General features: G+C 41.2%; 2 long non-coding RNA genes and 1 pseudogene across 2 annotated transcripts; 1 reads left to right on the top strand and 2 right to left on the bottom strand.

Moving 5' to 3' along the window:
- Positions 1-271: 271 nt before the first annotated feature.
- LOC133892195 (uncharacterized) lies at positions 272-10,023 on the bottom strand (annotated as a pseudogene).
- A 784-nt stretch (positions 10,024-10,807) lies between these two features.
- LOC133892070 (uncharacterized) lies at positions 10,808-11,339 on the bottom strand. The gene is made up of 3 exons (XR_009904350.1): positions 11,204-11,339; positions 10,958-11,058; positions 10,808-10,887 (listed from the first exon to the last, which is right to left on the bottom strand). It is a non-coding gene; the product is annotated as an uncharacterized LOC133892070 (long non-coding RNA).
- A 406-nt stretch (positions 11,340-11,745) lies between these two features.
- Positions 11,746-12,338, top strand: LOC133892364 (uncharacterized). Its single transcript, XR_009904371.1, has 3 exons — positions 11,746-11,814; positions 11,917-11,983; positions 12,056-12,338. It is a non-coding gene; the product is annotated as an uncharacterized LOC133892364 (long non-coding RNA).
- Positions 12,339-17,310: the final 4,972 nt, after the last annotated feature.

Below are 17,310 nucleotides of genomic sequence, written 5' to 3'. Positions count from 1 at the left end.
ATGAAATAAACTCGTCTCAAAAAAGCTTACGCAATGAACTTACAAATTACATACTACAAAATCTGGTATATAACTGCACGAGTTGCGCAGTGGTGTGTGCAGGGTTTGCTTCAGAGCGTATTCCGCCTAAACTGACATTCTGAAGAAAGCTCCATAGCATAGGTTAAACAATAACAACTCTGTACAAAAAAAGAAAAAGGCCAAGAACGAACGAAGAAATTCCTTTTTGTCTATTGCCTCCCAGAATTAGCGTGCTATACAAGGAGCAGTATCACTCATCGTCAAGGTCAAAATCGTCATCGGAGCCACACTCAAGAAATGAGCCTATTGACTTGCGAAAGATGATAAATGACTTATCATACTGCATAAACAAAGCCACGAAATAGAAATGTACCTTATCAATCAGTTCTGGTGACTGGACATCTGGAAATCGGGTGTAAGAGGAGAAAGCAGATGTAAATATAACTGCATGATGTACCTGCTTCATCCTTCTGACAGATTGTTCTGCGTTTATTATCTTTTCTGAGAATGTTTTGTCAAGTTATGATAACATGGCAGTCTCTGTTTGAAAGAATGATAGTCAGAGGAAACATCTTTCCATCGCACGAAATTGGCAAATCATCCAGTTACTTACTATGATGTTTATACTGCTCAAGCAATTTCTTCTTCTCAACTAAACTTTTGGGAACAGCTCTGCATCACATGACATTTAAAGAATTCAGCTGATAGGCTAATATCTTTGCCAAGTTAAGAATGCTGGAGCTCTTTATGGGGACAGCATGCAAATCCAGTCAGACAACTGCAACCAGTCAACAACAGCACATTTTTGTAAACAAAGCTCAAATTCATTTAAGGAAAAAATCCATTTTACTCCCTCGAACTATCACGTTTGTCCGAATAACCCCAAAACTTTTAAACCGTCCATTTTACTCCCCCGAACTATCAATACCATCCATTTTACCCCTTGTAGTGGTTATTCTTGGTGGTTTTGATGACGTGGCAGCGGTTTCGCCACGTGGCAGTCCTAGTCAGCGTGCTGACATCAGCGTTGCGCAGTAATTCGATTTTTCTTTAGTAAAATGATTCATGAGAATAGATTATTCCGAAACATAGGTTTTATGTTCAGAAAAAATACAAAAAATACAAAATAATTTAGATAAATGTTTCAATATGTTTTTAGCTCTATTTTTATTTCTGTAAATATTATCTAATGTTTTTCTAGTGTAAAAAATATTCTAAAAATGTTAGAATAAATGTTTTAATTTGAAAAATAGTTTTAGAAAATATAGATTAATTCTGATAAAGTTTAAAAATATTTTCTTAGATAAAATAAATATTTTTAATATGTTTTGTTGTATATTAAATTAGTTTTAATTCTAGAAAAATTAGGTTTAATTCTAGAAAAATCGTTTGTAGTTTTCACGTCCCATTTGGACACATTTTGATCATATTTGGCCATATTTTGATCATATTTGGGCACATTTTGGTCATATTTGGGCACATTTTTAGCACATTTGGACATATTTTGGTCATATTTTGGCACATTTGGTCATATTTTGGACATATTTGAGTACATTTGGGTACATTTTGGCTACATTTGGACACATTTTAGCCATATTTGTGTACATTTTGGGCATAGTTGAACACATTTTGAGCATATTTTGGGCATATTTGGACAAAATATGGTCAAACGTGCCCAAATACACCAAAATGTACTCAAATATGTCCAAAATATAACTAAATGTGACCAAAATATGTCCAAATGTGCTAAAAATGTGCCCAAATATGACCAAAATATGGCCAAATGTGATCAAAATGTGTCCAAATGGGATGCGAAAACTACAAACGATTTTTCTGGAATTAAACCTAATTTTTCTAGAATTAAAACTAATTTAATATACAACAAAACATATTAAAAGCATTTATTTTATCAAAGAAAATATTTTTAAACTTTATCAGAATTAATCTATATTTTCTAAAACTATTTTCCAAATTAAAACATTTATTCTAACATTTTTAGAATAATTTTTACACTAGAAAAACATTAAATAATATTTACAGAAATAAAAATAGAGCTAAAAATATATTAAAACATTTATCTAAATCATTATATATTTTTTGGATTTTTTCTGAATATAAAACCTATTTTCGGAATAATCTATTCTCATGAATTATTTTTCTAAAGAAAAATTAAATTACTGTGCAACGCTGATGTCAGCACGCTGACTAGACATGCTGACTGGGACTGTCATGTGGCAAAACCGCCGCTACATCATCAAAACCACCGAAAAAAACCACTCTAGGGGTAAAATGAACGGTATTGATAGTTTGGGGGAGTAAAATAGACGGTTTAAAAGTTTAGAGTTATTCGGACAAACGTGATAGTTCGAGAGAGTAAAATAGACTTTTTCCTTCATTTAAAGGTGTTCTCCACATTCTGTTATGTCAAAACAAAATCGAGCATCTTGGAATCGATGCTACTAGTTTTTCTTTTGCAAACAGAGAAAGAAAAGAAAAACAAGAGGGCCACTTCGTATATAGCTGAAGAAATCAGTGAGAAGCAACTATCACAAATGCAGTTAGCTCTTATTTGACCAACCTCTGAAAGCCTGCATGTGTGCATCCTTTTCTCTACAGAACATTTCATATGTTTCTTGAAACTTGATGTACTCTTTCTTCATGAACTATCACACTGCTAATAATACAAATTTCATGTCATTTTAGTACAACTACAAAACAATAAATTGGAAGACAGTTCCGTATGAACTGTAATTTGAATACCTCTTTGGAAGTGCTTGACAGTACTTTTAGCAGATTCTGCCTGCCAGTGTAAATGGGAACACAGATTGTATTATATATGAGCATGAATATTTTTATTTAACTAACAGTAACCGATTTCAGATGTTACTGCTAACTGGAAAGTGTAAACACTCTTTTACACTCCAAGAGGAATAGGTTAGTTGTATGGAACACAAATTCACAGTCAAGTGAAATATCTTTCCTTCTCAAATTTCAACTGGGTTTCTTCAAGCATAGTCTGAATATCTGCTACGACACTGTACAGATTGAGAAATCCATCAGCAACAAGATTGTAGTAATATAGACGAAGAGCGAACTTTCAGATTTCAACAGATCATGCATTGCACAAGCAAACTCAACAAAATGATAAAAATATGATCAATTATATAAAGTCACTCTTCCCACCATCTGTCTTAAAATATCTGTTGTTTACAATACTAAGATTATCCATGTTGTTCAATAGAAATAATAACCATTATGAATGCACAAAGCAAAAACCTCATCATATTAATCAGCAGCCCATCATAACATTAGCAAGAACATTTTCGTCAGACTTCACACTATTTAGGACCAAAATATAAAGAAAATAACCTAGATTAATCCCAGAAACAGCAAGCTCCATGCGCGGGACTACATGATGAGCACACCTGCACTGACAAAGGTACTACTAAATTCCCCTCCCATTCACCGTAAATGGTGAGTTATTTCAATTTCAAACACCATTGCAAAAATTGCATCGATACCACAAGACCAGATCACACAGATCCTAGAAAGTAGCACAATTGCATATACTGTAGATTAGCACAAGATTTTACCAGCAACATGTCTTCTGAAAAGAAGATACTACGCAAACAACTGGTGATTTAGTTAAGCTCAAAAAAAGGCAAACGAGGAAATTCTCTCGAGTGATCACCTGGCATCTGCTCGCACACCTTCTGACCGACCTTGTTGGCCCCGCCCTTAATCAGCCGCAGCAGGCACACGATCTCCCTCAGGTTGCTGCCGCAGCCGCAACAATCACAAATCAGGAAAAGAAAGCACGAACATTTTCTGCGGTGGGGATTGAAGAGGATGTCCACTGAAATATGAAATATCGTTGGGTTTACCTTTTTTTTCCAGCAATTTTGCTACAGACACGCCTCTCTCAGTCTATTTTTTTTAAGCCACAAACTAGGATTATATTAGAAGAAGAGTAAGACACCAAAAGATGTCGAACAATACAAGCTGAAGCAACAAAAATAAAAGAAAAGAACTATAATGCCTAAAACGAGCGGAAACCTACAGGACAGTAGAGCTAAAAACAAAACACTATCTACCACAATAATATTTCCATTATTTATGGTAAGACGGTGAAGGGTAAATGATGCTCGGCTGGGATGAACCATTCAATGGCGAAGGGCAAACAAAGGGCCGGGTGCCGAAGGACCAATACGGTAGTGAAAGGAGAGCGAAGGTTTTACGCCAATAGATCGTGCGAGGCCATAAGAAGGTATGAATGTTTCTCATCAATCATATGAAGAATGCAAGAAGATATAGAGTGAAGAGTAAAGATTAGACTTCATATACTGAAGGATATCAAGTAGCTTGAAGATATAGAAGGGGGTTAAACTTCATGGGTTGATGAACATTAAGTCAAAATCTAAAGTGGACATTAAGGCAAAGGTATCAATGATATGGGACTAATGTGCTCAATGAGTTTTGATTAGGTGAATAGTGCCAATGATAAAATGATTTTGATGTTGGCACCCCTCAAGGTGAAGAAAAAAGATGGCATGATGGTGTTCCTATTGGTATAGATTTTCTATTTGAATTTGAGTATAGGAATATCGTTCTATTAAAGGGGATGCAACACTAATAGCTTTGTTTATGTCTCGGTGCTCAAACATGACCTATCCAAGTGCTAACTTGAGATATTTTAGATGGAATAGGTAGCCCTCTTAATAAGCTTTTCATAGAGTTCAAGATCATCAGAATCGGACATCAGAGTAAAAAGTAATTGCCATTTTAATTAAGCAAACCTAGAAGTTCTGGGTTAATCTGGAAGACTGGAAGTTCCAGGTTGGCCGAGTGTTCTAGATTAAATCTGGCCGGAGGTCCTCTGTGATGACTTAGCGCTTCAACTTGGAAGTTTTGAGTGAACTCGGAAGTTGCAAGGTGCCGGAACCTCCGAATGGGGATCCGAGTAGGGGTGCTCAGTCTGGTTTTTCTGATCAACCCAAAAGTTCTGGATAGGTCTGGAACCTCCGGATTTTGGTGACTTTTACTGGATCCTCCGGATGGAGTTCCAGGTTGGGGTCCTCGGTTGTTGTGGTCACGTGTTAACCCGGAAGTTTCGGATTCTACCCGGAAGTTCCTGGTTAGGGGTTAGGTATAAATACCCCTCACCCCTTCTTTGGAGGCTGCTGCTATTCCACACGAGAGAAATATCCCCATAACCAATATTTGCTCTACTCTCTCCAAATTAGCTTGAGTTTTTGATAAGAGAAGTGAGTTGGGTTGAGAGATTGAAAGATTAAGTGCAAATGAGTTAAAGTCCATCTTTGAGCACTTGATTTCATAGCAAGAAATTTTTTGATTGTGTTCGTTACTCTTGGAGATCAAGGTCTCCTAGACGGCTAGGAGTCACCAGCGAGCACCTAAACTTGTGGTGTGCCTCGAGAAGTTTGTGAAGGTCTCAATTTTGCCATCGCAAAGGAAGAAATAAAGAGTAAACCCAAGGGGCACGCTGGTATTGCCTTGGTGATGATTTGAGTTGAAAGATACTCGGCTCCTTTGGGAGCTCCTCAACAGAGACATAGAAATCTCGGGGAGGGGTCCGAACTTCGGGAAACAAATCACGTGTCTCCTCTCTTGTTTTGATTATTCTTAAGTTCTTGCTTTCTATTTGTGCCTATTTGCTCGATCCACTTGCTCATGTGAAATTGGTTGCAGGTGCTCCGTGAATCTGATTGAAATTATCATTTGGAATATATGACTTCATTTGGTTTGAGCTAGAACTCATTAGGTGTAGTTTAATTTCGGGTTCATTCTCTGTATATTCGGAAGTTCCGAGTTAAACCTAGAAGTTTTGGATTGAACCTGGAAGTTCTAGATCTAACTCGGAAGTTCCGACCTCTGCTTCCCTTGACCCTTTTTATTTCAGAAAAAACACCTATTCACCTCGCTCTAGACGACATAAGTATCCTTTCAACAACTGTATGTGCTTTTGGGCTTAAGGGATGAGGATGAGAGGGCAAAAGAGGTAGCTAGAGAGGCCGTTGCTGAGACAAGGACTGGTAGAACAATATTGCATGAGAGTCCTAGCATGGTGACCAGAAGGTAAAGAAATACTTTTGCTTAACATGTACATACACCTAGCGATGTGAATGGGACAAGGAACATTTTCTCATGAGGCCTCTTCTTCTCAGACCCCAGTGACCACTTCGACTGCACCCAACAAGGCAGCTCCAAAGAAGATGACTCCTAAGAAGCCCAAGAGGAACTGAGTTGTCTGATTATCTTATGATGCGAACTTATTTTATGTAACTGAGATGCGAACTCATTTTGTGTAACTGAGATGTGAACTCAGTGTACATAATTGAGCTGTGAACCCAATATCTTGATTCGATTCGCTATGTCTATTAACTAGGTTATGAATTGAATCGATGTTAGGTTTCAATGGATGAGATATGAACTCATTTGTTCTTAAATTTGTGTGCTAATTTTGCTTGGATGAGATATACATTCTTAGAAAATTAGCATGATATTTTTGTTATTGGTCATTTTGTTGGATGAGATATAACTATTCAATTTGATGAGCATGAGAGGAATGAATTTGCCCTCTCGGTAGAGCCATTTGGTTGTCTAGGTAGTTCAATCCAACCAGGGGTAACATGGCAAAAGAGAGAAAAAGGAAAGGAAATGAGCTAAAACAGCACATAATGGCAAAATAGCATGAAGACCATGTTAATAGTGGCATTCTAGAGTGTACAGTGTTGGTGGTGGCATTCCGGCGAAGCCACATGTTGGCAATGGCAGAATTCCAAATCTCTCGGGAGGGAAGGAGAGGGAGGGAGGGAGAAGCAAGGGGACAGCTTGCGGACGCCACTTAGATTGGGCCGCGATCCCGACTATTCCTCGCCTATCCAACCTTTTGGCTGTTTTGGAGAATAGTTTTGGTCATGTAGAGTTATGGACAAAATAATAAGTAGGGAAATTTCTCCGGCGCTTGGTCCGATGTAAAGAAAATGTTGTTAAAAGATCATTTCACTACATGTACTATGCTGCAGCCAAAAGGATCAAACCTGTCCCACCCACAAGGCACATGCACAAACCAACTTGGCTAGCTCATTCTTTCCGCATACAAGGTTATATATTATGCCAAATTAGCTGATAAATTAGGCCACCTCCGTTAGATTTCTATCTAATTTTATTAGAAATATTAGAACACACTACTACATAATACATTTAGTAAGATGTCCTTGTACAGATGAATCTATGGAGCCACCTGTACAAGTAGGTACCACAGACGGTTAGAACCATCTGAGAAAGTGATAACGAGTAGTTGCAATAAAACGAGACGCTATAGTACAGACGGTTACAAACTGTAACCGTCTGTAGTAATAGTACAAACGGTTCTAGTTTAGAACCGTCTGTACTAATAGTGTCCTAATCGTTTTGAGTGTATATCTTATTTAGATTATTTTCATATAATGGTCAACAATGAACGACAAGTGAGATAGTAAGGAATGTTTGTGCGAGGTTAGAGGTTGTGGGTTCGACTTTTAGAAAAAGCACTCGTGGTATTTTACGTGAAAATTGTGTGACTTGCGACCGCGTCTATATAATAATATAAGGGGGCTGGTTGGGTAGGAATTTTTTTTTTATATTTTTTAGCTCTAGAAAATTTAGTACAGACGATTTTAATAAGGAGTCATCTGTACAAATTATTTATACATACGGTTCCAATAACGAGCTATCTGTACAAATGACAGTTCAAAAACTATATATATAAATCTAATCAGTACAAATTCTTTTTCACATATGATTAAAAAAATATCTCGCATAGGATTTTCAAATCACTTGTACAAATATTTGTACTAGTGACACTACTATTGTTAAGCCTTGATCTGACTACTGGATTGTAACCGTGAACCGAGCTTTCGATATCCATCACCGGTTTGACCTATTTTCTATTCCTTGAAGACTAACGACCAAGATGCTGCGCGCGTGGACAGAAGGTACTACTCTACTTGGTATCAACCACTCGGATTATTCCGTTTTTGCTCGACGTAAGCTCTTGACCCTAACTAAGAAAAACAGGGCGTAGGCTAACCTGTATAATCAATTACTCATTAGCGGCACGCTATTCTTTTAGCCATTTCATGACCGAGGCGTTACTTTGTCAATAACAATAAGCTCGACGATAATAACTTTACGGTTAGGATGATGCAAAAAATTGAAATTTTGAGTATTTGTTGGGTTAATTTATCTCTGAACTTGTGAACTTGATGGGCACCTTTATGCATGTTTGAGAACCCTAATATGTACTACTTAAAACGTTTGCAATGCATCTTTCGTCTGCCCCAGTCGGACAATCGCCCGCACCTCGCCCGTCCGATCAGTTCCGTGCGCCCGTGCTCCTCATCGCCCGTCCAACAGCTCCCGCCCGGCAATCACGCTCCGCCCTTCCCCACCACGCCCGTCGCGCGTCCAGCAGATCCCGCCCGAAAATCACGCGCCGCCCTTCTCCACCACGCCTGTCGCGCCTCCTCGTCACCCGTCCACCGCCACCACTCCGCGCCCCCTTCCCCCACGCTCCCATCCCACCTCAACGCCGCACCGCTCCAAGCTAGCTGCCGTGGCTGCCCGTCGTCCGCCGCGATCGAGCGTTGACGTTGCGCCCCTCATCGTTCCGACGCCCGTCCTTCACGGCAGCGACCTCCCCCTCCTTTCTCATGTTCACCGGACTATCTCCGCCCGAAGCTTTCGTGCCGCCGTCAGGTCTCCACGCCGCCCCACATCGCCGGACTCGACTCCGCCCGAAGCAGCCGGGATCCCTTGCTTTCGCCGCCGCTTCCTAATTCCTCCCCTAAGCTGCTGCTAGGATCCCGTCCCTTTACCGCAGCCGTCGCCCAGAAGATCTCCGGCGCCACCAAACTCCAGCTCAAGAGGTTCCTCCTAAAAGCGGTGAGCTATTCTTACTCTGCTTGGTCGCTCGATTCTTGCCCGTGCTATCTTTGTTCATTCCATTTCAGTCCGGCTTAGGCTTTTTCAGCACCTTTGGTTAACCCCAATCCACACAATTCTAGACGAAGAATCTGGGATAGGCAGACAACCCTGATGAGCACATCGAGACCTGCCATGCAGCATGCTTGCATACTAATTGCACTCAAATTGTCTAGATGATTTTTTTTTACGACATGCCTTTGTTTGGTCTGATGCCTTTTGAGGTTGCATACTGATTTTTTGATGAAGTTGCATCAAATCTTGATAAAGCAGTATGTTTAGTATGTTCAGAGATAACTGAATTTTTGGAGTACAAACTACAAAATGGAAACAAATTCAATGTCAAAAGGCATTGGCCGATCAACCTTGGATAGTCACTGAACATCACCAATTTTATGTCCTTGAAGCATTAGGACCTCTGAACCCACAAGGAAGTAAAGAGCTAGTATTGGTTCACATTTTGTAAGATATTGAATTTGTGATTGGTCATCTGTTTAGTATTTTCTTACCTCACAACCATTTAAAACAAGTATCATTACACTTGTATTTTTGTTGTTGTTGATTTCCTTTATATCTGTTTAGTATTTTCTTATTTTTTACGGGTTGTTTGCACCACTGACTGACATAATTTGACTGTATTGCAATTTGATAGTTGCTCTGATTATTCTGTTTAGTATTTTTTGATGCCAAATCTGATTATTCTGAAATATGCAAAATCTGATGACACAAGGCAACCATGTGTCAACTAAAATATGCAATCTGATGACACAAGTCAACCTCAAATGTTCCGAAATCTACGTCCACATGTGATTGCAGTGTTATAAATGTCCTAAAATTTCGGAAACATGCTGGTCATGTATATCAATTCCGATTTTTTCAGACTGATCAGAGCTGTTTTTATCACCTATTGATTAACTCTGATCAGAGCTATTGTATGTCAACTTTGATCAGTTTGAAAACATTTTACCTGAAGCTGCAAGTTTTTTGGCTTTTAGTTCGCCGAATTGTACCTTCCATCCCTAGTTGTGCAAGTGAGGTTGTGTGAGAGACTCAGATCAGTGCCGTGTTATGTGTGCAATTGTGCATGATTTTTCCCCCTTTGCTTTAGTTCTTACCAAGGTACTTGCACTGTTATGCCCACTCTCACACAATTTTGCATGTTTGCACCATGCTTTCTGGTCAAACCTAAATAATCTCTTGAGCTTGATCTTTCAAAATACATGCTGATGTTGATCTCTTATACTCTCGAACTGCAGACCCGACAATAGGAAAAGGCTCACAGTTTGGAAGAAGAGGATATCACAGCAACCACAAAAACAAGGTCAGTTTCTGAAATGAATGACTGTGTGACAGTACCGATTTAATTAGATTGAGGGGAAATTGTACCGGTGCATGCTAGGATTTATCTTGGGGTAGAAAATATGGACTTTGAAGCTGTGTAGAGGTTGACACTTTGAAGCTTAATCAACAATTGCCTAAATACTACTACTTTCACTGTGTATGCAATGGTTCATCAAAGATTGAGGGGAAATTGCACCGGTGCATGCTAGGATTTATCTAATGCACCACCCATATTATTTGTGCAAGGGAACCTTAATGCCTAAATTTCGTTCAGGGCATTTATGATATTGAAATATCAAAGCCTGTAGGTTGCAAACTCAAACAATTCTTTATAAACACCTCAGAAACCTCCAAAAACTAAATACGAATAGTTCTATAAATATCAAGCATGTAATGATTATCGCAGTACAACAGACCGACAAAGCAGTGAGATGAGAAGGGTTGGTACCATCTGATTCCTCTCATCAGTGTCCGGATCCGTTGATAAAGCCATAGCTGACTCTTCCCGGTTCTCAGTGTTACCAAGTATGCAAAACTCAACTGAAGAAAATAAGGATCCCAATTGTGGATTTCAGTAAAAATGAAGAAATATGCGAAGCAGTAAAGTTACCTTAAGAAATTGGACAGCTTTTTATGATGCTGAGTTCACAGAATGTACTACAGCTCCAACCTCTTTTCTTCTGCCTTAGCAGCTATACGAGCGCGAAGCATCTAAACAAGAGCATCCAAAGATTAAATAATTACCACTACGAAAAAGGATTAAATAATTATGACTTACAATGCAAACACATCAATTAAAAATGTGTGTAATTATGGCATACGAATACCAGTCATATAACATTGCATAGAACTTTACCATGTCACGCTTATGCTTCTCTGCAATTTGCTCTCGCTCCTGCTGTCGCAACCTTTCACTTTCCTCACAAACCTTTTGTTCAGCCCACATTCAATCAATTAGATTGTATTCAGGCTGATACTCACCAGCCTTTGCAACACACAAACTGGAACATGTAATTTGACTGTATTGCAATTTAGTAGTTGCTCTGATTATTCTGTTTAGTATTTTCTGATGCTAAATCTGATTATTCTGGAATATGCAAAATCTGATGACACAAGGCAACCATGTGTCAACTGAAATATGCAATCTGATGACACCAGTTAACCTCAAATGTTCCGAAATCTACGTCCACATGTGATTGCAGTGTTATAAATGTCCTAAAATTTCTGAAACATGCTGGTCATGTATATCAATTCCGATTTTTTTCAGACTGATCAGAGCTGTTTTTATCACCTATTGATCAACTTTGATCAGAGCTATTGTATGTCAACTTTGCTCAGTTTGATAAATTTTTGTCTGAAAATGCATGCTGATGTTGATCTCTTATACTCTCGAACTGCAGACCCGACAATAGGAAAAGGCTCATAGTTTGGAAGAAGAGGATATCACAGCAACCACAAAAAAAACACGTGTGACATTTCACTCCATTTTTATTGCCAATAAGTCCATTGTAGTTTGAAGTGTTCACTGCCTTTGTGGTTTGGACCTATCATTGATTGTCTTCCTCGCAGATGGCATCTTCGAAACAAATTGATGATCGCACTCCATTCAGAGACATATCCAACACCACCAGCACAAGTAATTCAAATCAACTTCTGTCTAAAGGTCTTGTTTGATCCTCCACAATTAAATACTGTTATACTTTTTCAGATGATCTAAACAATATAGATCCTAGAGAACGTAAGAGGCAAATGGCAAGGGACCGGTATGCGCAAATGTCTGTCGAAGAAAAAGATGAACTACTAAAAAAGCGTCGTGAAGCGTATCACAGGAAGAAAGCTGAAGCCGCCCGTGTCAATGTTGGACTACAATGCGCACCCAACAAGGAAAACATGGGCCCAGCTGAAAGTTCTGATTGGTTGCACAGAAGTGATACGTACGAGAGGCAAAAAATCCATGTGCCAAATCAGGGACAAGAGAGCGTCATGACCAGTACTCAGGCAACAAATTTCTGTATTCAATTGCCAGGTACTGTGAATAGTTATCAGCTGACATTATTTTGTCAAGTGTCATATGAGTAGATAGGATATATTTCTTTTACTATGACTTCCCTAATCAATATGATATATGTTTGATCCTTTAGAATTTGTTTTAGGATTTAACTGATGGATAAAAGTGAAACACATGCAGGTGACTGCACACCACCATCTGGAGAGATTCTTGGACAAGGAAGCATCATTGACTTAACTCAAACCCCAAACTGCCCTATTCCAGGTACATTTAACAATTATTGAGTTATCATTTTTGGTCATAGGTAGTGTGATAACACAATTTCTCAAAGATCAAAGAGTTCGATAAGGATATCTATGCAATCTATTAAAAAGGTTATTTATGTCTTCTATACATCTTATAGAGCCTCGGTTGTCGACATTATGTTAACCATTACTTAACAAGCGCTAGATGTAGTAAAAATGATGAGCTACCGTGACTTCATCTCAAACCCAATCCATGATACAAATGTGACACACACACTTAACAGATATGCCTCGCTCTCACCTAATACGACACATGTCAGCTTTCAAGTTATTACATTTCTAATGATGTCATGTGAATCCATATTTAGGAAAGAAGCGTCCTCGCGATGCAGCGCATCATACTAGCATGTCAGATGAACGAAGGCAATCACGATGTCCCCTTGATTTAATTGAATCCATAACCAATGGTGATTCTGCTACCCCTACTTCCCCTGTTGAGAATCCACGTAGGCGAAAGTTAACAAGTGAGCAAATCGAAGCAAAGCGTGTGAGAGAGAGGGCGCGACATGCGAGTATGACACCCGAGCAGAGGCAGGAGAGACGTGATCATCAAAATGTGCAATACGCATTGCGACGTAACTCCCTAAGTGAGGAGGAAATTAAAGAAAGGCGCGCACGTCAGAGGGTGCGTTGTGCAAATATGACACTTGAGCAGAAGCAGGCAAAGTATGATCGAGGAAACACTCTCCGTCAGTTGCGACGTAACACTCCAAGTCAAGATTCCATCGCAATGGAGAACCCTACGTATATCCTGTCGGTTGGATCTGTAGTCACTGGTGATTGGACCATTCCTGCAGTCAAAGGCTCCCCTGTGTACATCCAGTTTGGTTCGGAGCAGATGCCAGATGTGGAGATCCGGGAGATGCATGCCAGTCAAATATCACGTAGACAACGTGTAACACCCAGAGAAAGGCAAGCATTGCTAGCCTGTCGTAATGAAAGCTTTACAATTAGACGGGACAAGAAAGCTTCTGCCTCGAAGGAAGAAAATCCAACCTTAATTTCACAATCCACCAATGGTATAGAGCCAACAACACAATCAATCGTCATTAACAACGGTAATGTTCGTACCTGTATTTAGCTTTCCCCAGATTCCAATACAAAATATAGATCCTGATGTACAATACTCGTGTTGTATTGACAGAAAATACCTCTCCAACCCTTCAAACTGCCAACGCTGCAGCGTCTCCAACACAGACACCAATTATCGATAACGGTAATTTTCTTGATATTTCGATAGGTGATGATGACGACATCGTATTCGAAGAGGACTCCGAAGAGGATAAGGGCTACATGTTCGCTGGTCAAGGTACTTTCGCCATTGTTTCCTCTCCTATCAATATATTGTGGAGCCTTATCTAACTCCACATGCATGCTAAAAATCACTTCACACGGGGACACCGACGAGGATGTCGAATTCGATAAAGCTGACGATGCCTCTGCCACTATCTCCAGCGTACCCGATCCGTATGACCACGTGTATAGCAACATACCCTCAACCACTCACATGCTGAAGCCTATTGAAAACTGCAAATATTGCGGTGCGAATAAGTTTGAGCATGAGACAAATGGGTTCTGCTGCCGGAATGGAAAGATTAGATTGTCCACTCCAGATACGCCACCCGAGCTCATGAGGCTCTGGTCGAGTGCATATACTGATGCTAGGCACTTCCGCGACAATATAAGATTTTTCAATGGTCATTTCTCATTCACCTCACTTTACTGTCACCTTGGCAGTAAGACAACTGACATGAAAAAAAGTGGTATTTATACGTTTCGTGCCCACGGCCAAATGTACCACAACATACGGTCATTTGGTAGAGATGGTTCGGAACCCAAGCATCTGGAACTTTACTTCTATGATGACGATCCCAGTTTAGAGCACCGGTATCACCACTGCCGCCGAGAGCAGTATCAGCAAGACAAGAAAGTCATTGCAATGCTGGTTGGCATACTTCGTGGCAACCCATACTCTGAACACCTCAGGAGTATGGGACAGGTTGAGGACCTTGAGGACTACCGTGTGACACTGAACCTTGACTATAGGTTGGACCAGAGAACATATAACGTCCCGGCGACTTCAGAGGTGGCCGCTGTGTGGGTCGAGGGAAGCGAACGGCGAAGGAACTTCGAGAATAGCGTTATCCTACAGGGGAAGAATAAGCAAATATATGGCATCCGGTCGTATCATGGATGCTATGATGCTCTGTCATACCCTCTCTTTTTCTCTAGAGGTGAACTCGGTTGGTATCCCGATATCCCAAAGGTTGGTGTGTCCATGGATGCGGTGAGGGCAGCTCGTCAGGCTCGTCAGGGGGACACAAGTTAGTGTTTTGTTTAAATGATGTTTGCAACGTCAATTGTTGTCATTGTATTCGCTTAGTTTCGGCACTAACTTTGAACGTCATATGCTCTATGCAGATTCTAATGGCATGCTATGCGTGTCCGTGCGGGATTACTACTGCTACAAATTCTAGATACGGCCAGGGATATTCAACCCAATACTGTTTGGCAAGCGTCTTTTTCAGCAGTTCGCGGTCGACACATACATCAAGATCGAAAGCTCGCAGCTGGACTACATATGGGCTCATCAGAAGGAGTTAAGGGCGGACTTGTACCAAGGCATGGTGGACAGCGTGCATGCCAGGGAGGGTAGAGCGGACGCGGTTGGAAAACGGACCGTGCTGGCTACATCATTTATCGGTGGACCTCGGGATAAGAGGCGTCGGTACCTGGATGCTATGGCTTTAGTGCAAAAATATGGGAAGCCGGACATCTTCCTCACAATGACATGCAACCCAAATTGGGATGAGATCACACGCGTGCTCTACCCTGGGCAGATACCCCAGGATCGTCCGGATCTCATCGTGCGTGTTTTCAGGGCGAAGCTAGAGGAACTAAAAAAGCAGTTGCTTGATAAGCACATGCTTGGCAAGGTGAAGGCCTATGTCTATGTGGTAGAGTTCCAGAAGAGGGGTCTACCGCATGCCCACTTCCTGCTCATCATGCAGGGGCGGTACAAGCTCACATGTCCGGAGCAGTATGATTGTATCATCTCTGCCGAGCTCCCGGACAAGCATAAGTACCCAGAGCTATACAAGATGGTCGTCAAGCATATGATGCATGGCCCTTGCGGTGTGCTGAACCGCGATTGCCCATGCACGAAGGACCGTCCCACATGCAAGAATCATTATCCGCAACCTTTCAACGTGACTACCTTACAAGGCAAAGACTCCTACCCGGTGTATAGGAGATGTGATGATGGTCGGCATGCAATGGTTCGAAAACACGAGCTAGACAATAGGTGGGTCGTCCCATACAACCCTTACCTACTATGACTATTCAACTGCCACATCAATGTTGAGGTATGCTCGAGTATAAAAGCGGTTAAATACCTATTCAAGTACATATACAAGAGCCACGACCGAGCGTCTGTGACTGTGAACGAGGCTGACAGCAACGGCAACATCGATGAGATCAGGCAGTATAGGGACGCGAGATGGGTGACCCCTCCAGAAGCCTTGTGGAGGATATACGGCTTTGACCTGAACAAGAACTCACCACCTGTGATGCAACTACAACTTCATCTCCCGAATATGCACATGGTTTCGTTTCAAGAGGGCCAAGATATCCAAGAAGTGCTCAATCGGGAAGATGCTGAGAAGTGAATGCTAACAGAGTATTTCGAGGAGAACAGAGTACATGAGCATGCTCGGGATATCTTGTATCAGGATTTTCCCGAGTGGTATACTTGGCAGAAAGGTAAAAATAAAAATTTCTGGCAACGAAGGAGACGAGAAGGTGGACAGGTTGGTAGAATCGTGTCAGCTCATCCAGCCGAGGGGGAACGCTACTACCTACGGGTTCTCCTAAACCACGTGACTGGCGCCACCTCCTTTGCTAACCTAAGGATGGTTGATGGTGAGATCCTACCTACCTTTCGTGAAGCCGCAGAGAGAAGGGGCCTGATTGAGGCAGACAACACATTGGACGAGTGTCTTACGAAAGCCGAGTTGTTCCAAATGCCACCATCTCTCCGAAGGCTCTTTGCAACAATATTGGTATTCTGTGAGCCCGGCGACATGCGTGGACTCTGGAACAAGCACCGGGAGGCAATGTCGGAAGACTATCGTCGCATCAATCCATGCACACTCGCGGTCCAACAAATGGTTTTAATAGATATTAGAAACATGCTACAATCAATAGGTAAAGATATACGGTCATTCCCTCTCCCTGAGATCGACGAGGCATATGACACGGCAAACGGTGTGCCCAGGGAGATCTTTGAGGAGTCCACGATCGAGATTGACCATGAGCACGCAACTTTGTCGGATTCCCTCAACGCCGAGCAGAGGGCCGCCTACGATGAGATTCTATCTGCTATTGACAGTGATGAGGGCAGCGTGTTTTTCGTGGATGGACCAGGAGGGACAGGGAAGACTTTTTTGTACAAGGCATTGCTTGCAACGATACGCGGGCAGGAGAAGATTGCCGTGGCAACAGCTACGTCCGGTGTTGCAGCTTCCATAATGCATGGAGGAAGAACCGCGCACTCACGCTTCAAGATACCACTTAATGTTGACGATGGTGCGTTCTGTAGCTTTACAAAACAGAGTGGGATTGCCAAGCTTCTGCGGGCGACTTCACTCA

Source organism: Phragmites australis, chromosome 15 (genome assembly GCF_958298935.1).
Source record: "Phragmites australis chromosome 15, lpPhrAust1.1, whole genome shotgun sequence".
Classification (NCBI taxonomy): Eukaryota; Viridiplantae; Streptophyta; class Magnoliopsida; order Poales; family Poaceae; genus Phragmites; species Phragmites australis.
This window is presented reverse-complemented; position numbering and strand designations above follow the sequence as displayed.